The sequence below is a fragment of the Tachyglossus aculeatus genome, chromosome 6 (assembly GCF_015852505.1).
Source record: "Tachyglossus aculeatus isolate mTacAcu1 chromosome 6, mTacAcu1.pri, whole genome shotgun sequence".
Taxonomy (NCBI): domain Eukaryota; kingdom Metazoa; phylum Chordata; class Mammalia; order Monotremata; family Tachyglossidae; genus Tachyglossus; species Tachyglossus aculeatus.
Window position 1 is genome coordinate 58,154,656 of NC_052071.1, and position 23,235 is coordinate 58,177,890.

Below are 23,235 nucleotides of genomic sequence, written 5' to 3' on the forward strand. Positions count from 1 at the left end.
GAACAGTGCTTTGCACATAGTAAGCGCTTAACAAATGCCATTATTATTATTATTATTATTATTGTGGGCAGGGATGATCATTCATTCATTCATTCATTCAATCATATTTATTGAGCACTTACTGCGTGCAGAGCACTGCACTAAGCACTTGGGAAGGACAAGTCTTCTACACTGTGAGCCCGTTGTTGGGTAGGGACCGTCTCTATATGTTGCCAACTTGTACTTCTCAAGCACTTAGTACAGTGCTCTGCACACAGTAAGCACTCAATAAATACGATTGAACGAGTGAATGAATGAAAGTCTGCAACATATAGAGACAGTCTCTACCCAACAACGGGCTCACAGTCTAGAAGGGATCTAGAATCTAGGGATCACAGTCTAGAGTTGATCGCTATCAACTCCATTATACAGTACTCTCCCAAGCACAGAGTATAATTCTCTATATGCAGTAAGTCCTCAATCAATCAATCAATCAATTGTATTTATTCATTTGCTGGATGAAACAGTCAATCAGTGCCTTATTCATTTCAAACAGGGAAACAGGCCATCAGGACATGGGATGATGATGATGATAATAATAATAATAATAATAATTGGTATTCATTAAGAGCATTGTATGTGACCAACTCTGTAAGAATCACGGAGATAGCTCCAATATAAGCAGCTTGGACAGAGACCCCCTCTGAAATGGGGTCATAGTCTAAGGAGGAAGGAGAAAAGGTATTTAATCCACATTTCACAGAGGAGGGAATGGAGACACACAGAAGTTCAGTGAAATGCCCAAGGCCACCCAGCAGGCAAGGGAGGATGCTAGAATTAGAACCCATGTCTCCTTACTTCCACTGACCACGCTGTTTCTCATGCCAGACTCAAACAAACCAGTGGTATTCATCAAGCTTTGCAGTAAAACCAGGTGGTCCTAGATCACAATGGGATGATTTCTTGACGAAGGTCAGTGATTGGTTATGAACGGACTCACTTTCACCTTGTCATGTCTAACATCCTCCCCTATGCCTGGGAACCAAGCAATAAGTAGCAAACAAACGTGTAGGTCAAAGCCAACGATATGGCCCCCAAAGTCTCTCATTTCAGGATGGTGTTGCAAATTCACCACGCCACAGCCTTTTCCTCCTTAAAACCCAACCAGAAAATCTCCTCCTCCAGGAGGCATTCATAAATTAACCACCTCAACCTATCAGTCTCCCTTAACACTAATGCATATCACAGTTCCTCACAGTCATTATTCATTTAATTATTCATTCTTTGCTTACTTTTCTTGAAGCCAATAATATCTCTGCTTTCCCTATGCTTCCCAGTGATGAACACGAGCCAGGATGCCTTTCTCCCTCACTAGATTGTAAGATCCTCAAAGCCTATTACTTCTAATTCTATCGTACACTCCTACACACCTAAAACAGAGTACTGCTTGCAATCAAGCAATCAATCCACTTAGAAGCAGCGTGGCTCAATGGAAAGAGCACTGGCTTGGAAGTCGGGGGTCATGGGTTCTAATCCCGGCTCTGCCATTTGTCAGCTGTGTGATTTAGGGCAAGTCACTTAACTTCCCTCATCTGTAAAATGGGGATTAAGACTGTGAGCCCCACATGGGAAACTGAATCACCCTGTATCTTCCCCAGTGCTTAGCACACAGTAAGTGCTTAACAAATGCCATCATCATTATCATTATTAAGCCAGCCTGCTCCTGTTACAGTTTTCCAACAGAGACCATTGAAAACCACCTTTTTAACTATTACTTCTACTATTTCCCCATGATCTCAACCCATGAGAGCCAAGGAAAAGTGGTGAGGCTGTTGGGGCTTGGAGCACACCATTGCATCCTCCAGAGTGTAAGCTTGTTACAGGCAGGGAACATGTCTGCTAATTCTGGTATATTGTACTCTCCCAAGCATTTAGTACAGGGCTCTCTGTGCATAGTAAGCTCTCAATAAATACTATTGATTGACGGCCTTGGCTGCACAAAAAGACATCCATTTCCAGCACCTGAAACCTTGCCCAGTTAATGAATTTAGAGAAATGATGAACAAGTATTCCTGTTTAGTCACCAAGGCAGAGACTTAGGGCCCTGTTTCAAGACAGGCTTGACAAAGTTCTGAAAAGTTCTCCTGGCTTCGAAGATAATTCCGCTGTAAAAATGCAAGCACGAGCACAGTTTGCGTTGGTTCCATTGACTCGGGCGTTTTCTTGTCAACTGTGTGAAAAGACGCTCGAAAACTCAGAAGCACAGAACCAAGCACATCCGTAAGTGCTAAACCAAAAAGTTGTAGATGGAAGTGTCGGCCTAAGGAGGGGACAACACGTAAATGTTCCAAACGCTGCTGCCGCAACAATTCACACACTTCAGGGGCTGCCAATTCTGTAGTTTCTGTTTTATGTTTTTCTTTCTGAGATCGAGGGGCTAAAAAGGCAGTTTGAAGCAATGTTTTGCAGGGTGTGAAATTTCAATTCTCCCCAATACATTCTGAAACCAACTCACTGAGAGTCCAGGTGATAGTTCCTGAAAGGTGTAAACATTTAAAGTGCTCCAGGGACTGAGATCTAAAACCATAGCCGCCCTTGAACTTGGATTTGCACCCTTTATTTACCCATCCTTCCGCCCCACAGCACTTGGGTAAAGATCCATAATTGATTAATTCAAATTAATGCCTGTCTTCCCATTCATATTAATGCTGGGGAATCAATCAGTGGTCTTTATTGAGCCCTTTTGTGGGACAAACACTGTAATAAGCACTTGGGAGAATACAAAAGAGTTACCCCAGCCCTTAAGGAGCTGACAGGATGTTGTGGGAGTGTTTTACTCAAAACGTAGAGTGAAAGCATATGACAGGAATGCAAGCAGCATGGCTCAATAGAAAGAGCACGGGCTTGGGAGTCAGAGGTCATGGGTTCAAATTCCGCTCTGCCAATTGTCAGCTGTGTGGCCTTGGGAAAGTCATTCTCTGTGCCTCAGTTCCCTCATCTGTAAAATGGGGATTAAGACTGTGAGCCCCACATGGGACAGCCTGATCACCTTGTGTCCTCCCCAGCGCTTAGAACAGTGCTTGGCACATAGTAAGCACTTAATAAATGCCATCATTTATTATTATTATTGTTATCTACCAACTTTCTTAAATTGTACTTTCCCAAGCACTTAGTACAGTACTCTGCACACAGCAAGACAGAGTGGTAGAACAGGATGCCTGCCCCAAAGGAGGGGACACTCTACTGTGTTCAGGGCATTGTACTGAATACATGGGACAGCTGGTAGACAAGATTTCCACTCCCAAGGAGCTTGTATTCTCATGGGGAAGCCACTGTGTCCAACCTGATTACCCCAGCTCTTAGAACACTGCTTAGCACATAGGAACCACTTAACAAATAGCACAATTACTATTATTATTATTGTTATTAATATGACCTGAATGATCCCAGTCATCTTAACCTAACTCTCTCAGCTTCCATTGGACTGTGAGCCCACTGTTGGGTAGGGACCGTCTCTATATGTTGCCAACTTGTACTTCCCAAGAGCTTAGTACAGTGCTCTGCATATAGTAAGTGCTCAATAAATATGACTGAATGAATGAATGAATTGGGCAGAGAAGAAAGTTACCTCTTCAAACACCCTCGTCAGATTGACTGATGGATCGATCCCTTGGCTATTGATTTTCCCCAAAGTAAGACTTCTGATTCATGCTGAAATGGGCTTCGATTATACCTTTTACTGCTTTTAACCCTCCCTTTCAACTGTGCTTATTTAATCCATCCATTCCTCTCCCAGCCTCCAGATGCTCGTGTACTTTTCATTTGGTTCTTTCCAAATGGGACTTCTGCTTCTTCCTCATCCTGAGCTCAAGCTTTTACATAAGCTCGTTGTGAGCCGGGAATGTGTCTGTTTATTGTCGTATTGTTCTCTCCCAAGTACTTAGGACAGTGTTTCCATACATCAAGCAATCAATATATACAACTGAATAAATGAATGAATATTCATTTCCCATGCAATTGGCCAATCGGGAATTATCTCCTAAGGATTGTGGGGATATCCGACTAGGGGAGGAAATGTCACTCTCTTAGTTAATCCAACCTTTCGGGTGTGATTCTGAGCCCTTCTCTCTCCTCCCAACACGCACACCCGCAACACTGCCACCTCAGACTCAGCTGTGGGCAAGACTTCAACTTAAACAGAAAAAGTTATCCAAGCAACCATGCCAATCAACGTACGGTTTCAGGAATACTGGGATGAAACCCATCAATGTTCTGAATCAGTCAATCAATCAACATTTATTGAGCACTATGTGTAGAACACAGGGCTAAATGCTTGGGATCATGATAGTACGTCTCTTCTTTTAATGATGGCTTCAGAGTTTCTGAGCCTTCTCTCCAATTCAATAAGAGACAGAGACTGTGTCTCACCTGATGATCTTCTATCTATCCCAGCACTTACTACAGTGCTTGACACATAGTAAGCACTTAACAGATACCACTATTATTAGTAGTAGTCCAGAAGCCCGAGAGTCTGACCATTCCTGAGAAGGAATGTGAGGCATGGATGAGAAGCGGTGTGGCCTAGTGACAGAACAAAGGTCTGGAAGTTAGAAGGACCTGAGTTCTAATCCCGGTTCTGCCAATTGCTTGCTGTGTGACTTTGGGCACTTATCTTCTCTCTGCCTCGGTTACCTCACCTGTAAAATGGGGATTAAATCCTCCTCCCTCCCAATTGAGACCATGAGCCCCATGTAGGTCAGAGACAGTGTCCAACCTGAAAAACTTGTATTTACCCCAGAGTTTGGAACAGTGCTTGACACCTAGTAAACACTTAAAAGATTTAAAAAAATGGAAAGCACAGAAAGTAAAAAGGTATTTGGGCTTTGTGTCTGGCATTTTTACCCCTGGTTCTGAGGAGAGAATAGGTGTCAAGAGCCATACAGAGATGGTCACCTAAGTAATGCTTAGGCCTGTTTCACAGGTCCAAGTGGCATCCTCCATGTCTCACAACCTTGCAACCTTGACATTAGTCTTGACTCATCTTTGTACTTCCCAAGCGCTTAGTACAGTGCTCTGCACACAGTGAGTGCTCAATAAATACGATTGAATGAATGAATGAATCACACTGGAAACCGCAAGCAGATTCATCTTGTCGGCTTCTCGATAACCCCTCTAGCAGCTTTCCCCCCGCTTTCGCCCCTCCAACCCCCACCCCAAATCTAGGTTAAGTTTCTGGTCGTGGTGAAAGCATTCGCCACCTTCATTATCTCCTAAAAAAATACTGACAGCTTGCACCCTCAAAACCCAGGCCCAGTAACAAATTCCAAATGTTTTGTCACTTTTCTGGTGAGCAATACCATCTGCCAGAGGTGGCATTTCATGGCTGTTTACCCTGACTCCCTCCAAGAATTCATCTGCCACTATCTAATGCTGCCTGAATAAAGGGGATTAAGACTCTGATGCAACAGAGACTATTGATAATTTGGTATAATTGGGAAGAAATGAAGATAAATGAGGTTGAGGATGGAGAGGCAATTAGTTGAGCCGCGTGTACAGCTGTGTTCTCGGCCCATCTCCCCTGGCCTTTCCCTCGGTGAGGCTTGTGCGAATTAACCAGACTGGCAGGTTACCCGTTCCCAAAGCTCCCGCACTTCGGAAAACTCGAAGATGCATATTTCGGTCTATGAGGGTCTGCGTAAGGTGCACGTGGGATTTCTCAGTTGTTTCTCTGTCTGTGACTGCAGCAGACGACGTCCAACTGACCCGAGGACCACTGCCAGTCTCACATCTTCTTGATGTCCTTTGACTCTGGCTTAATATGTCCCCATGAAGCACACCTGAACCCATATTCTAATTTCCTTTTACTTGTCACTCTCCATTCATTCATTCAAGGGCTTGGGAGAGGACAATATAACAACAAACAGGTACATTCCTGCCCTCAACAAGCTCACCGTCTAGAGGACAAGCTCACAGACTAGAGGACTCACTCGATGCTCTGCACATCCTCCTTGGTACACAATAAGAGCTCAAAAAATATGTGGGCAGGGAATGTCAATGTTTCTTGTTGTGTGGTGCTTTTCCAAACACTTAGTACTATGCTCTGCACACAGTAAGTGCTCACTAAATATGACTAAATGAATGAATACAAGGCTCAATATTGTTTTTCATTTTTAGGCAATGGATCCTGGTCCATTTTATAATGATCTCATATTTTTTTTTTTGGTTTTTGGACATTTACATGATTAAATAATCCAAACAAAACCATTTATGGATGGACAATTTAAGGAACTGGCCCCCATGTTCAAACCGTCATCTACTCATCTTTGCCAGAAAATAATGTAGTAGTTCATAAACCTCTCAGATCCTAGTCATTATCTATTCAGTGATTACTGCATGGTGTTTAGTACAGTCCTCTGCCTGCCGTAGATGCTCAATAAAAGCAATTGGTCGATTGACTCAGTAAAGGCAAAGGGATGATATTTCTAATAAAAATGATGATAATAATAATAATTGTGGTATTTGTTAAGCACCTAATATGTGCCAGGCCCAGTGCTACGGTCTGGGGCAGATACGAGTTTATCAGGTTGGACACAGTCCCTGTCCCACATCTCTGTTTTACAAATGAGGTAACTGAGGCACAGAGAAGTGAAGTGACTTGCCCAAGGACACACAGCAGACAAGTGGCAGAGCTGGGATTAGAAACCATGACCTTCTGGCTCTCAGGCCTGTGCTCTACACACTATACCATGCCGCTTCTCTGAGTAATCATTGAGTAAACGGGAGTTGGTGGGATTTGGTGCTCAGAAGCAGCGTGGCTCAATGGAAAGAGCCCGGGCTTTGGAGTCAGAGATCATGGGTTCGAATCCTGGATCCCCCACATGTCTGCTGTGTGACCTTGGGCAAGTCACTTAACATCTCTGAGCCTCAGTTACCTCATCTGTAAAATGGGGATTGAGACTGTGAGCCCCACGTGGGACAAACTGATCACCTTGTATCCCCTCCAGCGCTTAGAACAGTGCTTTGCACATAGTAAACGCTTAACAAATGCCATTATTATTATTATTATGGAGAAGCAGCGTGGCTCAATGGAAAGAGCCTGGGCTTTGGAGTCAAAGGTCATGGGTTCAAATCCCAGCTCTGCCAATTGTCCGCTGTGTGACTTTGGGCCAGTCACTTAACTTCTCTGTGCCTCAGTACCTCATCTGTAAAATGGGGATGTGAGCCCCATGTGGGACAATCAGATCACCTTGTATCTTCCCCAGTGCTTAGAACAGTGCTTTGCACATAGTAAGCGCTTAACAAATGTCATTATTATTATTATTATTATTATAAGGAGTGAATCAAGTTCTCAGTGTCTCCGTATGAACCAGGGAGGATGCATGAGGTCGTGAGTCCAGCCTCTTGCCCTCAACAACAGTCAAACCCCAAAACACCTTCCAGAGGACAGAGGAGGGTTACCTCAGGTGCCTGAAACCCTCCCCTTGTCTTACACAGAGAACAAAAAGTATCTCAAGGTCCTTCTCTTCAGCCCTGGTGGTGTCAAGGTTAATGAGCTAAAACTAGTTAAATTGATATTACCAAATTAATGGCTCTTTTATAGTAGGCTGCATGGATTTTAGCAGGCAGGCTAATGTGGACGCTAGCTGGCCCTGATTGAATTGGAAGGAATCGCCTGTATACAATTAAGAGGGCTGTGGGGCTAGAAGATAATTGGATCCATTTGCAGATCTACCCCCGTACAACCCTTCCTTGTGTGGCATTTGTGATCTATGGCCCTTACTCGCAGTTTACTAAAGAGAATTTGAGCATCTCCACCCCAGCCAGAGAAGCCAGCTGCAGTCAATAAAATGGAAAAGCACATGTACTTTCTCTACTCTCCACATGTACATAGAGAAGCAGTGTGGCTCAGTGGAAAGAGCCTGGGTTTTGGAGTCAGAGGTCATGGGTTCAAATCCCAACTCCACTGGTTGTCAGCTGTCTGACTTTGGGCAAGTCACTTAACTTCTCTGGGCCTCAGTTCCCTCATCTGTAAAATAGAGATTAAGACTGTGAGCCCCCCGTGGGACAACCTGATCGCCTTGTAACCTCCCCAGCGCTCAGAACAGTGCTTTGTATGTAGTAAGTGATTAATAAATGCCATTATTATTATTATTATGTATGAATATATCATAATAATAATAATGAAATAATAATGGCATTTGTGGCATATGCCATTGGCATATCATATGGTGGAAATGTTGCTATTGACATTTTTTTATGGTATTTGTTAAGAGTATACTATGTGCCAGGCACTGGAGTCGGCAATGGAGCAGATACAATTTGGACAAAGTCCCTGTCCCACGTGGAGCTCAATCTTAATCCCCATTTTACAGACGAGGTAAGTGAGCCACAGAGGAGCTGAGTGACTTGTCCAAGGTCACACAATAAGCAAGTGGTGGAGCCGGGATTAGGACCCAGATCCTCTAACTCCTAGGCCTGTATTTTATCCACTAGACCACGCTGCTTCTCATCATCACTATGTCTTCATAAAAACCCAGTATTTCCATACACAATAGAGCGACCGGTTTTTCGATAAAAGAATGGCAGTTTTTGAAACCCATGATAACAAGATCCGTGGCATTCGTTAAGCACTCACTATATGTCAAACACTGTACGAAATGCTGTGGAAGATCGAATCAGTCCAGACACAGAACCTGCCCCCCGTGGACTCAAGCCCAAGGGAAAAGGAATTTAATCCCCATTTCACAAATAAAGAAACTGAGGCACAGAGAAGTTAAGTGACTTGCCCAAGATCCCAGAGCTGGTCAGTGGTGAAATCAGGATTAGAACTCAGAAGCAGCATGGCTTAACAAATACCATAATTCTTATTATTACTATTTTGACTCCTACTCCTGTGCACCTCGCAGTGTAATAATTAACTCTTCAAAAAATTCAAGCAACCAACATATGAGTCAGAGGTCATGAGTTCAAATCCCTGCTCTGCTGCTTGTCAGCTGTGTGACTTTGGGCAAGGCACTTAACTTCTCTGTGCCTGTTACCGCCTCTGTAAAATGGGGATTAAGATTGTGAGCCCCACATGGGACAGCCTGATAACCTTATATCCTCCCCAGAGTTTAGAACAGTGCCTTGCACACAGTAAGCACTTAACAAATACCAAAATTATTATTATATGAGAAAATAAATATTATTCTGTGTCCAAACTGACTCTTTCTCTTACAAGGTATTTGTTAAGCACCTACTATATGTCAGGCACTGTATTAAACTCTGGGGTAGGTCCAAGATAATCAAGTTGGACACAGTCCCTGTCCCACGTGGGACTCCTTGTCTTAATCCCCATTTTACAGATGAGGGAACTTAGACACAGAGAGGTTAAGTGATATGCCCAAGGTCACACAGCCAACAAGTGGCAGTGCTGGGATTAGAACCCAGGTCCTCCGACTCCCAGGCTCAAGTCTGTACACCAGGCCCTGCTGCTACTTTATTATAATCCTTCTAGCTGTGGTTCAGAAGTAATGAGGAAAAACACTAACACTTTGGATGATAATAATGGTATTTGTTATGCGCTTACTATGTGCAAAGCACTGTTCTAAGCGCTGAATGTACATAATTTCTATTTTGAAACACCGAATGACTAATTCTCATGAAAACCGGAGTCAGATGCTAAAGCACGGACTTGACATTATTCTATTGTTATTAATATTTTTATTATTATTATTATTACCCAGATCATAAAATATTCTTTGGGAACACTTCACAACTTCAAGGAGCTGTGTGTTCCTCTTGAAGGCCACTGGGGTCTTACCACCATTCTCCCCACCCTCAAAGTCCTACTAAAATCACATCTCCTCCAAGAGGGCTTCCCTGATTAAGCCTCGGTGCCCTTATCAATCAATCAGTCAAATTTATTAAGCACTTACCGTGCGTGCAGAGCACTGTACTGTTTGGGGTGTGTAATAAAACAGAGTTGCTAGGCATGTTCTCTGCCCATAACAAGTCACACCTTCCCTTCTGTATCAAGTTTGATAGTCACCCCTCCTCCAGCCCCACAGCCATATCTGTAATTAATTTTGATACAATAATAATAATAATAATAATAATAATAATAATAATAATGGCATTTGTTAAATGTTCACTATGTGCCAGGCACTGTACTTAGAGAGGTACAAATAAATCAGGTCAGACACAGTGCCTGTCCCACATGGGGCTCACAGTCTCAATCCCCATCTTCCAGATGAGGTGACTGAGGCCCGGAGAAATGAACTGACTTGGCCAAGGTCACACAGCAGACAAGTGACAGAGTCAGGTTTGGAACTCTGTCCTTCTGACCCCCAGGCCTATGCATTATCATTTATGCCACACTGCTTCTCAGTCCCCATTCTTAGTCTGTAAACTCACTGTGGGGAACGTGTCTACCGGCTCTACTGTGTAGTAATAATAATAATAATAATAGCATTTATTAAATGCTTACTATGTGCAAAACACTGTTTTAAGCACTGGGGAGGTTACAAGGTGATGAGGTTGCCCCACGGGGGGCTCACAGTCTTAATCCCCATTTTACAGATGAGGGAACTGAGGCCCAGAGAAGTTAACTGACTTGCCCAAAGTTACACAGCTGACAAGTGGCGGAGCTGGGGTTTGAACCCATGACCTCTGACTCCAAAGCCCATGCTCTTTCCACTGAGCCATGCTGCTTCTCTCCCTAGTACTCTCCCAAGCACTTACTACAGTTCTCTGCACACAGTAAGGTTTCAATCAAGACCATTGAACGGTTGATTGATAGGTATCTATTGAATCTACACTCAGCTCTCTTTTACCGTGAAAGTCACGCTCTTGCAAGACCCCAAGCTAAGGAGAAATCGCACTGAGAACAGTCACTTAGATCAATATCACCGGCACATGCCCAACCGTTTCTTCCGGCACTGAATCCCGTTATATCTAGATGGATGGGCAGCCAATTAACTTCCCTGAATCTCCAAGAATGTTCTAGACAAAACAGAGAGAAAATAGGTGCTGGGCCTTAATTGACTATCCTTAAAAAACAACCTCCCCATGGGCATCCTAAATGGACTGGACCACTCAGTGAAAACATATATTACCTGCAAAAGCTTACAGGTTATCAAGTCAATTGTACTTTCCCAGGTGCTTAGTACAGTGCTCTGCATACAGTAAGTGCTCAATAAATACCATAGATCATTTGACTGATTGATTGATTGACTGAGAAGCCACATAAACTGGTTGATAGGGCCCGGGTTTTAGAGTCAGAAGGACCAGGGCTCTTATCCCAACTCTGCCACATGCTTGCTGTGTGACCTTCAAGTGGGCAAGTCACTTCACTTCCCTGTGCCTCAATTACCTCAGTATCCACCCCAATGCTTAGTACAGTGCCTGGCACATAGTAAGTGCTTACCAAATACCATAATTATCATCACTATTATTATTATTAGGAGGCGACACACCAGAGACTGCAAACAGGTAGTCTGAGAAATCAAGCGAGTGACTCCCTCCAGGTATTCTAGTTGTCTCTCGCATGGACCAAATAAAACATCAGCTTCTAGTCTTCCCAATCATGGGATATTTGGTTTCCTCCTCCAAAGCCAGCTTCCTGGCTTCCCTGGACAGATGTAGGCCAACTCCAATAAAACGAAGCCCTTTGATTCTTGGAGCTTTAAATATCAATGCACATCAGATCTAAAGAGAGAGCTCAACATTTATGTCTTGTCTTGGAGATAAAGTTCATGAATATATAATGTAGGTGAAGGTACAGTGACTACCGATTAAATGTCAGAAAAGGGTTTTATTGTCAACTAGACTGTAGATAAGGAAGATATACAATAAAGAACGCTAATTGCCGGGAGCTGTGTTCAGAAGCTAAAGAGGTGCGGGGTGCCGAAATGGAAATGCTGAGCTGGAAGGAGTGCCTATTGGACAACGAGATTCAGAGCATCCGCTCATTAATAAAACCCAGCGGGGGAGAGATATAGTCTGAGTCTTCCGGGGAGAGCCATTCAGACAAAACCTGGTCCACAAGGGGAATCCCGCTAATTCCGGGAAACACAGTGGCCTAGGGGAAAGAGAGCAGTCCTGGTTGTCAGAGGAACTGGGTTCTAATCCTGGCTCTGCTACTTGTCTGCTGGGTGGTTATTACTCTATTACTCTATTTATTTATTTATTTATTTTACTTGTACATATCTATTCTATTTATTTTATTTTGTTAGTATGTTTGGTTTTGTTCTCTGTCTCCCCCTTTTAGACTGTGAGCCCACTGCTGGGTAGGGACTGTCTCTATATGTTGCCAATTTGTACTTCCCAAGCGCTTAGTACAGTGCTCTGCACATAGTAAGCGCTCAATAAATATGATTGATTGATTGATTGGTCTTGGGCAAGTCGCTTAACTTCTCTAGGCCTCATTTTCCTCATCTGCAAAATGGGGATTCAATACTCGTCCTCTCCCCCTTAGAGTGGGAGTCCCCTGTGGGTCCTGATTGCCTTATATAAACCCCAGAGCTTAGCGCATAGTAGAAGCTTAACGAATACCGTGATTATTATTATTGTTATTATTATTAACCCATATCATGCAAGGGGAGAATCTATCCTGTTCTTCTATTCTTTGAGACATTGGCCATTTTCTTCAGGAACCAATCTGCTCCATGGACTCAAAATGACAAAACCCTCCACTTCCATCTGTAATAAGGGCATCCATTGAGAGCTAGACCTGAAGCACTACCTATCTCCTCCCTTGGAAGGAGTATGACTGAATCCACAGAGAGATTAAAGCCCATTTCAATTTAGAATTTGGTAATGACATCTATTAGCATAGAAGGTGGAAGATCTGATAGCATAAGATGCCTTTTTGCTGAATTCGAGGAAAGGAACCTTTAGAAAATTGAGTAGGGAATCATCATATATGCACAGAGAAATCAAACTCAAAATCTCCTTACTGGTACATTTTTACACTGCCATTTGTTCAGGCAACTCTACTTACTTATCATCAATCAATCAATCAATCAATTGTATTTATTGAGCACTTACTGTGTGCAGAGCACTGTACTAAGCGCTTGGGAAGTACAAGTTGGCAACATATAGAGACAGTCCCTACCCAACAGTGGGCTCACAGCACTGTTTTTTAATATGAATCAATCATTTATTAAACACTTATGCTGTGCAGAGTACTGCATGGCTCAGTGGAAAGAGCATGAGCTTTGGAGTCAGAGGTCATGGGTTCAAATCCTTACTCTGCCAACTATCAGCTGTGTGACTTTGGGCCAGTCACTTAACTTCTCTGTGCCTCAGTTCCCTCATCTGTAAAATGGAGATTAAAACTGTGAGCCCCCCATGGGACAACCTGATCACCTTGTAACCTCCCCAGTGCTTAGAACAATGTTTTGCACGTAGTAAGTGCTTAACTAATGCCATCATTATTATTATTATTAATAAGCTCTTGGGAGAGTTCAGTACAAGAGAGTTGGTGGGCATGTTCCCTGCCCACATGAAGCTTGTAAATTCCAATTGCTGTCTCATTTTTTTAGAATTTCAGAATGTATTAATGCAGTTTACATAATTTCCTATGGAAACTAGACTTTGTTAAGCACTCTTTACTGTAACACCTTTTTTCTTTCCCCCAGGAAACGATTAAGAGCTCAAGTCAGGGTACACAGGTCCATCCAACCATTTGTGATGAAACTTGGAAACACCCCCAGATTGCCTATGAGTTTGTTATTCAATATTTATTGAGTGCTTACTGTGTGCAGATCACTGTTCTAAGCACTTGGGAGAGTTCGATACTGTGAGCCCGTTGTTCGGTAGGGACCGTCTCTATATGTTGCCGACTTGTACTTCCCAAGTGCTTAGTACAGTGGTCCACACACAGTAAACGCTCAATAAATACAACTGAATGAATGAGTTGGTAGACATATTTCCCACCCACAAGGAGCTTATAGTCTAGAGGGGGAGACAAATATTAAAATAAACTTTGGTTCCAGGGTTTCAAGTCAAACTGCTTTCCATGTACTCCGATAGCTTTCTGTCTCCATTTGTTTGGGTGAGACCTAAACATTTGACTCTTAGCCCAGCTTAATGACAGAGCCAGGAACTGTGTATCACTGACTTATCTGAAAAGATGGCACAAATTTATCTCCCAAAATCACTGACGTTTCCAGGAAGGGAGAACGCTCTCAGATTCCCACCTTTATTGTGGAATATTCTCCTTACCCAAGCAGACTTAGCATTGTCATCAGGAGGCAGTAAAAAAAAAAAAAAATCAAAACAACAAAAAATATTTTTCTTCATTTGTCAGGTTTAACTCTTCACCTTATTTTTCTTAGTTTCTTCGTCTTATTTTTCTTAGTTTCTTTATCATTACAATGCCTCCTACCCCAAGGGTAATTTCTTTTAAAAATAAGATTCAGAGTGAAAAGAAGGAACTGTATCCTGTCTGGAAAATAATTAACATTTGCCCAGTCTGACTGGTACTTAAATCTGGGCAGACAGGGGAAGGGGAGAGGCCTGAGAAAGCATGAAGGGGGTGTCAGCCAGGGCCATTTCTGAAAGCAGCCCCTCCCCATCCTAGACACCTGGAAGGGAAACATGTGTGGTGATTAATCGCCCAGTCAGTCAATCAGTCTAATTTATTGAGCACTTACTATGTGCAGGGCTCTGTACTAAATGCTTGGAGAGTACAATATAACAAAATAACAGACACATTCCCTGCCCATGAGAGCTTACAGTCTAGGGGTCAGTAGCATTTATTGAGCACCTGTAGGTAATCATTGAATCAGTGGTATTGTTGAGTGCTTACTGGGTACAGAGCACTGTTTTTAGCACTTGGGAGAATACAATAACACAGAATTGTGCAGAATACTTTTCTAAGCTGTTGGGCAAGTACAGTAGAGTTGGGAGATGACATTCCTGCCCTGAAGAAGTTTACAGTCCATTGATAACATCATATCTCACCCAAGAGACTTTCCCTCACTAAATCTTCAGGGGAAATGAGGGTTCCCCTGTCTGTCCTTCCTTTCAATCACAATAATAATAATAATAATAATAATAATAATAATAATAATAATAATAATAATAATAATAATTGTGGTATTTGCTAAGTGCTTACTATGTGTCAGGCACTGTACTAAGCACTGGAATGAATACAAGCAAATCAAGTCGGACACAGTCCCCGTCCCATGTGGGGTTCATGGGTCTTAATCCCCATTTTATAGATGAGGTCCCTGAGGCACAGAGAAGTGAAGTGACTTACTCAAGATCACACAGCAGACAAATGGCAGAGCTGGGATTAGAACCCAGGTCCTTCTTACTCCCAGGACAGTGCCCTATCCACTCTGCCATGTTGCAAGACACCCTGCTATTTACTGAGTTCCTTCCATGTGAGTCGAGCCCCAGACTAAGCGCTTGTCACAATCCCCACCTCTAGAAGCCCACAGCCCTTTGGCAAGGGTCTGAATCAGCCTCCTGGGACCTCTGTTATTTTGGCTCTTCATTTCATTCATTTATTCAATCATATTTATTGAGCGCTTACTGTGTGCAGAGCACTGTACTAAGCGCTTGGGAAGTACAAGTTGGCAACATATAGAGATGGTCCCTGCCCAACAGCGGGCTCACTTCATGGGGCCCACCACCGATCTTTCCCACTGCATTTTCTCTTCCCAGGATTTATCTGACACTAGCTCCCTTCGACCAATCAATGGTATTCATTGAGCTCTCACTGTGCGCAAAGCACTGTACTAAGCACTTGGAGGGGTACAGAGTTGGTAGACACGTTCCCTGCCCACAAGGAGCTTCCAGTCTAGAGGAGCCAGCCGTGGCACTGAACCACTGTTACCAAAGGAGGGGTGATCTGGTTTGTCACGGGGGTCTTCTCCTCTCTGAGTACATTTCCCTTCTCTTCCAGCCTCTTAACAGAAGGCCCTATCCATTATCATTAAATTTAAAAGTTACCGATGAAGAAAAAAAAAAACCCCTTCCTGACTGTCAGGCGGTCATGATAATTTATGGCACCCGAATTTAGGGAAGAGAATCACCGTTACACACGGAGCTTGTGGGTGTCTAGTCTACTTTTAATTGCTTCATTCGTGACTATAAAAACCATCCGAAGGGGACCAAATTCATCATTTCAAATAAGCCTTCGGAAATCCAACCCACGTTGGCACGGTGGGCCTCCCTATGGCTTTCACTCAAGTTTCCAGGGTTTTCTTTGCGGTAAGATTCACGGGCAGCATGCCTGCCAGAGCCCCGACGAGGAAAGCTTGTTGACTGAAACAAAGATAGAGGAGAAGACCCTTTAACTTTCCCTATTTGTTTAGTATCTGAAGAAACACGCAGGAGCTTTGAGGGGAGGTTTTTCATAGATCTTATTTTCCTGCGTTTTAAAATCAATCCCTTTGTGCCTCACCCAGATTTCCTGTCAATAAAATGAAAAATGATATGGATTTAAGAGGATAGTGGTCTCAGCGTAGCAGCTCTCGGATTATTATTCCAGTATCATCTGTTACAAAGTAAGACCAATTCCCACATCTAATTACAAACAGGATTTCAGAGTCATTAAACAAAATACATTTCCATTAGTGCTGCTGTAAGAAGATAGGGGGAAAAAATGAAGATTAGTTCATGCCGCACCTCTGTTTTTCCAGCTTTGAAGATTGAGACCTCTGCACTCGGAGACTATAAATCCGAAAAGGATCGGCAAGGTGACAGGCATGAAAAGGCTCTGGCTTCCGAACTGTTCCGAATGTCCCATTTGCATCCCTGACATTAGCTCAGGGTGAACAGCTTATCAATTCCTCTGGCAAAGAGAAGCATATACCAAAAAGTTCCCTCCTGTTATTTCCCTTGCAGGTGTCCGGAGGTATTCGCCCTCTGCCCGACTAAGACACAATGCCAGGCGCTTCAGAGGAAATTTAGACCGCCGAACTTTCACCGACTTGCAAGCGCTACATCTCGATGATTTGGATTCTATGGCATGGATTCTATGGCACCCACTTGTCTTTCGGCTGTGAAAGCCAGGCCACGGTTCTCAGATTGTATGCGAGGGAACTGCAACTCTAGACTGTAAGCTCGCTGTGGGCAGGGAATGTGACTGGTTAATGTTGTATTGTAATAATAATAATACCAATAGTGCCCTTTGTTAAGCACTTGCTCTGTGCCAAGCACTGTACTAAGCACTGGGGAAGACACAAGGTGATCAGGTTGTCCCACATGGGGCTCACAGTCTTAATCCCCATTTTACAGAGGAGGTAACTGAGGCACAGAGAAGTTAAGTGGCTTGCCCAAAGTCACATAGCTGACAAGTGGTGGAGCTGGGATTAGAGCTCATGACCTCTAATTCCCAAGCCCGGGCTCTTTAATAATAATAATAATAAGAATAATAATAATAATGACATTTATTAAGTGCTTACTATATGCAAAGCACTGTTCTAAGCACTGGGGAGGTTACAAGGTGATCATATTGTCCCATGTGGGTCTCACAGTCTTAATCCCCATTTTACAGATGAGGGAACTGAGGCTCAGAGAAGTTAAGTGACTTGCCCAAAGTCACACAGCTGACAAGCGGCAGAGGCAGGATTTGAACCTATGACCTCTGACTCCAAAGCCCGTACTCTTTCCGCTGAGCAACGATGCTTCTTTCCACTAAGCCACGCTGCTTCTTACTCTCCCAAGCACTCAGTACAGTGCTCTGCACACAGTAAGCCCTCAAGAAATATGACTGAAGGAATGAATGAATGGAACGGGCTAGATAAATCAAGGACAGAAGATGGTGAACGGCTGAAAGACAAACTGAGAGGTATGCATTTTCTCTCAACGAAGGCACGCAGTTCCCATTAACCCTAATGCACTGAGACTGGGGAATCCATCCCGAGTGCTGTGCAGTGGCTAAAGTCCACGATCCTTGCACTTTATTCCGTTACGAGTTTACTTAGGGAAAGTTTCTGCCGGCTGCGTCCGAGCCCGGCCATAAAGTTCTGCTGCTGGCAGCACTTTCAGATACGCGGCAGATGATCTCGCTAAGCGAGCGGAAGACGTTTATAGAAATAATGGATCTGCTCTGACAAAGGACGACGGAAGGAATTACTCATATTCGCATTAACTCTTTGACGCACCTGAGTCCAATTAATAAATGAGGTCTTCAACGGTCTGTGACCTGCCCTCGTGGCCTGAAAGAGTTAATGCACTCCTTACAAACGGGGAACTTATTTCAGCGTACGGTTTGTCTGGCAGGCCGAGTGAAAGGTGGAAACGGTGGGGGAAGGTCAGAGGCCGAGGGGGGTAAAGAAACCATCTTTCTTCTGAACCCCGTTTCCCACAGAGACTTCGGAAAATGAGGATAGACCATATTTTAACCAGCTAGACTCTCCCTAACCTATAATCCATTAAAAGGTATGAGCTCTCTCTCCACACTGGTTCCGCCCCCAATCCCAACTCTCCTGGGTGTGAATTGGAATGGTGACAATTTTCCTGGGTTCTTCAAAAAAGCAACATGGCCTGGTGGCTAGAGCATGGGCCTGGGAATCAGAAGGTCTTGGGTACTCATCCCAGCTCTGCCACCTGTCCCCTGGGTGACCTGTCTACACGTTTTGTTTTGTCACCTGTCTACTTGTTTTGTTTTGTTGTCTGTCTCCCCCTTCTAGATTGTGAGCCCGTTGTTGGGTAGGGAACATCTCTATATGTTGCTGACTTGTACTTGCCAAGTGCTTAGTACAGTGCTCTGCACACAGTAAATGCTCTATAAATATGATTGAATGAATGAATGAATGACCTTGGACAAGTCACTTCACATCTCTGGGCTTCAGTTGCTTCATCTGGGAAATGGGGATTGAGACTGTGAGCTCACAGTGCTTGGTACACAATAAGCACATAATACCACAAGTATCATCATTCTTTCTACATCTTCCCAAGTTGGAGCAGATCCACTTCTCTCAGTTCCTCCATCACGTGCGCTTTCCCTACATGCTTAGGGTGGAGGATGACATCAAATCAGGGATCGTTCTTATGACAATGCTCACCTGTTTAGACACATGGTGCATATCGAGAGAAACCATATCGAGAGAAACGGTGAGCATGACAATTTGAGTTCTCAACACTTGGATCGCCTAATGCACAGGCCACACTTTCTCAGAGCACTGACTGCATCTCCACAACGTGTTCTCTGAGCTTTTCCCCGGGAATTCCAGCCATCCACTCCTGAGCCATGTCACTGCCCTGCCTGCTCTCCTACCCGCTATGTCCCCCAGGCTCTTAGAAATAAGCAACAGGACTGAATTTGCTCCAGTATAATCCTCCAGACACAGGCTTCTCTTCCTTCTCACTCCCTGACAACCATCGTGGCTGCTGTGGCTAGCCCAGAGGCGATGATGTGATCTAATCAGCCACCATGATTGCTTCCTGCACTGCAATATGTGCCAGATGTATTTTCATAAATGCTTCCAGCAGATAATGATAAGGATGGAGCAGTCCAGAGGGGAGAGCACTCATCTGTCACTCCATGAGACGGACCACCTCCTGGCTGGTAGATTCTCTGAAGGCCCAAATCCAGAACCCCAGCGTAGGATGAAGGTAGCCCATGAGAGGTTTGGCCTTGCCCTTCCCAACTGGTCTTTCATGCGATGGCACTGGCCACTGAACTTCTCGAGTCCCCTTGCTGATGGGTAGTAAGAAACACCAGAAACCAGATAATCAGGTCCCACATGGAGCTCACAGTCTAAAAAGGGGGGAAAACAGGGATGGGATCCCCATTTTGCAGATGAGGGAACTGAGGCACGGAGAAGTGAAGTGACTTGCCCAAGATCACCCAGCAGGCAGATGGCAGAATCAGGATTACAACTCAGGTCCTTCAGTCCTTCTGACTGACTGAATGAATGAATGAATGAATGAATGACTCCCAGGCCGGAGCTCTTTCCATTAGGCCATGATGTTCCTCTAAATTGCCATTTCCTTTGATCGAGCTCCCGTGGACTCTCTCTCCATAGCCAGCCAAGAATGGATCCAGATTAACATGGAGTAAAATGGAGTTGCCCAGACCTAAGGATGTGGGAGGGTGGAAACTAGGACATTTCTCTGTGGAGTAATCATATCAAACAATCCAAAGCAATTATGGAGTGCTTACTCTCCTCTATAGAGCAATCAATCAATCAATCAATTGTATTTATTGAGTGCTTACTATGTGCAGAGCACTGTACTAAGTGCTTGGGAAGTACAAATTGGCAACATAGACAGTCCCTACCCAACAGTGGGCTCACAGTCTAAAAGCACTAGGTAGAGTACCAATAGACACAATCTCTGCCCTCAAAGAGTTTACAGTTTGTTATGTTCAGAATTCTGTACTGAGGCCTTGGGAGAGCACAGTAGAGTTAGCAAGTACACTCCTTTCCCTCAAGGAGATACCAATCCACTGTGTTCAGAGTACTATACTGAGTGCTTGGGAGAGTATGAAAGACTTAGTAGAAACAATCCCTATCTCAAGGAGCTTACATTCCATTATGCAACCACATATGGAATGCTTGCAAGAGTACTGTAGAATTAGTAGTCATGACCCCTGTAATAATAATAATAATAATTATGGTATTTGTTAAGTGCTTACTATGAGTGAAGCACTGTTCTAAGTGCTGGGGCGATACAAGGTGATCAGGTTGTCCCACGTGGGGCTCACAGTCCTAATCCCCATTTTACAGATGAGGTATCTGAGGCACAGAGAAGTTACGTGGCTTGCCCAAGGTTACACAGCTGACAGGTGGCAGAGCCTGGATTCAAACCCATGACCTCTGATTCCCAAGCCCTCGCTCTTTCCACTGAGCCACGCTGCTTCTGCTTCTCTGCTCTGTAGCGAAGAACAGGGCAGTAGGGAAGAGCTCTGGGCCAAGACTTCTGACCGGCTGTGTTTAAATGATTTATTATAAATCACCTATTTATTCATATTAATGTCTGTCTTCGCCTCTCAGGGTCACAACTGGAAAGATTCCAGTCCTCTACCAGTCTTGACTATAGGAAGGAGAGTCAAGCAGAAGCCTACCCGTTCCATTCCTAGCTTGGCCAGTGGCTAGTGAGTGGAAGGCAATCTGCTACAAAGTCAAAACTCCCCCGTGCTGGGCAGCAGCAGCATGGGAGAGAATCAAGCATGGAGATTCAGGTTTACTGAGCAGGTAAGGAGGCAATGGTAAACCACTTCTGTATTTTTACCAAGAAAACTCTATGGATCCACTACCAGAACGATTGCAGATGGAGGTGGGGGCGTTCTGGGAGAGATATGTCCATGGTGCCGCTATGGCTCAGTGGAAAGAGACTGGGTTTTGGAGTCAGAGGTCATGGGTTCAAATCCCAGCTCTGCCAACTGTCAGCTGAGTGACTTTGGGCAAGTCACTTAACTTCTCTGGGCCTCAGTTACCTCATCTCTAAAATGGGGATTAAGACTGTGAGCCCCCCATGGGACAACCTGATCACCTTGTAACCTCCCCAGTGCTTAGAACAGTGCTTTGCACATAGTAAGTGCTTAATAAATGCCATCATTATTGTTATCATTATTCTCTGTGCCTCAGTTACCTCATTTGTAAAATGGGGATGAAGACTGTGAGCCCCCTGTGGGACAACCTGATCACCTTGTAACCTCCCCAGCACTTAGAACAGTGCTTTGCACATAGTAAGTGCTTAATAAATGCCATCATCATCATCATTATGGGTCGGAGACAACACAATGGCATAAGACAAGACAAGAATGTCTGTCTCTCCCTATAGACCATATGCTCATTACAGGTGGGGAACGTGCCTGCTAATTCTCTGGTATTATACCCTCCCAAGTGCTTAAGATGTTGCTCTGCATAGAGTAAGCGCTCAATAAATACCATTGACTGATTACTGGGAAACGTCAGTGAAGCCACTTGATCTTCTAGACTCTAAAATGGTAGTGGCGGGGAATGTGTCTATCACCTGTTCAATGCTGTTATACTGTACTCTCCTAAGTGCTTAATACGGTGCTCTGCATGCATTTATTCATTCAATTGTATTTATTGAGCGCTTACTGTGTGCAGAGCACTGTACTAAGCGCTTGGGAAGTACAAGTTGGCAAAATATAGAGACGGTCCCTACCCAACAACAGGCTCACAGTCTAGAAAAATAATAATACACAGTAAGCATTCGATAAATATGAAAGATTGATTGATTGATTAACTGATCACTCCACACTTTGAGGTTTCCAACTCATCAAATAGGGATGATATCATCTCATCCCTTCCCCCTACCCTCTTTGCTAAAGTTGATAGAGGGTACATAATATAAGTGAGAGAGCTCAGGGAGTTAACACACTCGGAGAACACTATAGTATTATTAATAACAACAGTGACCACTAATTATAGTCATGATATCATTCCTCTTGGTCTCCCAGAAACTAATGTGATCCTATAGAGACCCAACGAGGCAGTGGTTTAGAAACAGCCCTAGGAAACAATTCCCCTTTGTGAGACAAGAGCCTTTTTCTTGAAGAAAAGCTTTCTTCTTAATATGAATGGGGAAGGATGGAAAGAAACAGGCCTACCTGCTTCGACAACAGAAACCCTGACTTTCAGGCAAAAGCCACTGCGCTCATAGGATGGAAAAAAAAGAAAGAAACCCTTCTGTTCTTTGGTCTTGTCATCGTTCCTCTACAGTAAAATAACAGGCTGGGCGTTCTGCTTTCTCCGAATAAAAGAACCCACCTCTTTTGACTTTTTGAAGCACTTGAAAATTTAAAAGGGAGAAACGAAAAAATGCTGACCGTGTAATAGCTGGGTATTCATGGTGGGTGTAGAACATGAAAGGTTACAATATAGATCTGTGCCTACGCGTTTCTTTTCAACTTGAGCTGCTTCCCCGCGCTTCTGCTAACTCGGCAATCACCCAGCTGACAGGTTTCTGGGTTTTCTAAATAATGCATGGGGTTTTCTTTTAACATGTCAGTGCAAAAGTATCAATTCTGCCCCGGTGTCGTTTGTGAGGCTGATTTGCCTTGACAGCGTTCCATTAAACCAATGAGTTTTTTCCCTCCCGATGGTTCCTTAAATATTCCTCTGAGTGATGTATTTGTGGTTTTTTAAACAGATTGTGAAGGATGTTTGCATTTATGAGAAAACTGCGTGGCAGGTATGGTTAAAAAAAAAAAAAAAACAACCTCTTTGTACCAGGCCCTTTCCCCTGATTCCTCATACGCCAAAACCTCAATCCTTTCCCCTTTTTTTTTTTTTAATTTTCCCTTCCCTTTCTGACCTAACTTGTCTGGAAATCAAACAA

General features: G+C 43.8%; 1 protein-coding gene and 1 non-coding gene across 6 annotated transcripts in view; one reads left to right on the forward strand and one right to left on the reverse strand.

Moving 5' to 3' along the window:
* The window catches only part of DACH2 (dachshund family transcription factor 2), a 471,250-nt gene that overhangs the window by 131,366 nt on the left and 316,649 nt on the right, over positions 1–23,235 (reverse strand). The window lies entirely within an intron of this gene.
* On the forward strand, positions 20,909–21,046 carry LOC119930210. Its single transcript, XR_005451698.1, has one exon. It is a non-coding gene; the product is annotated as a small nucleolar RNA SNORA7 (small nucleolar RNA).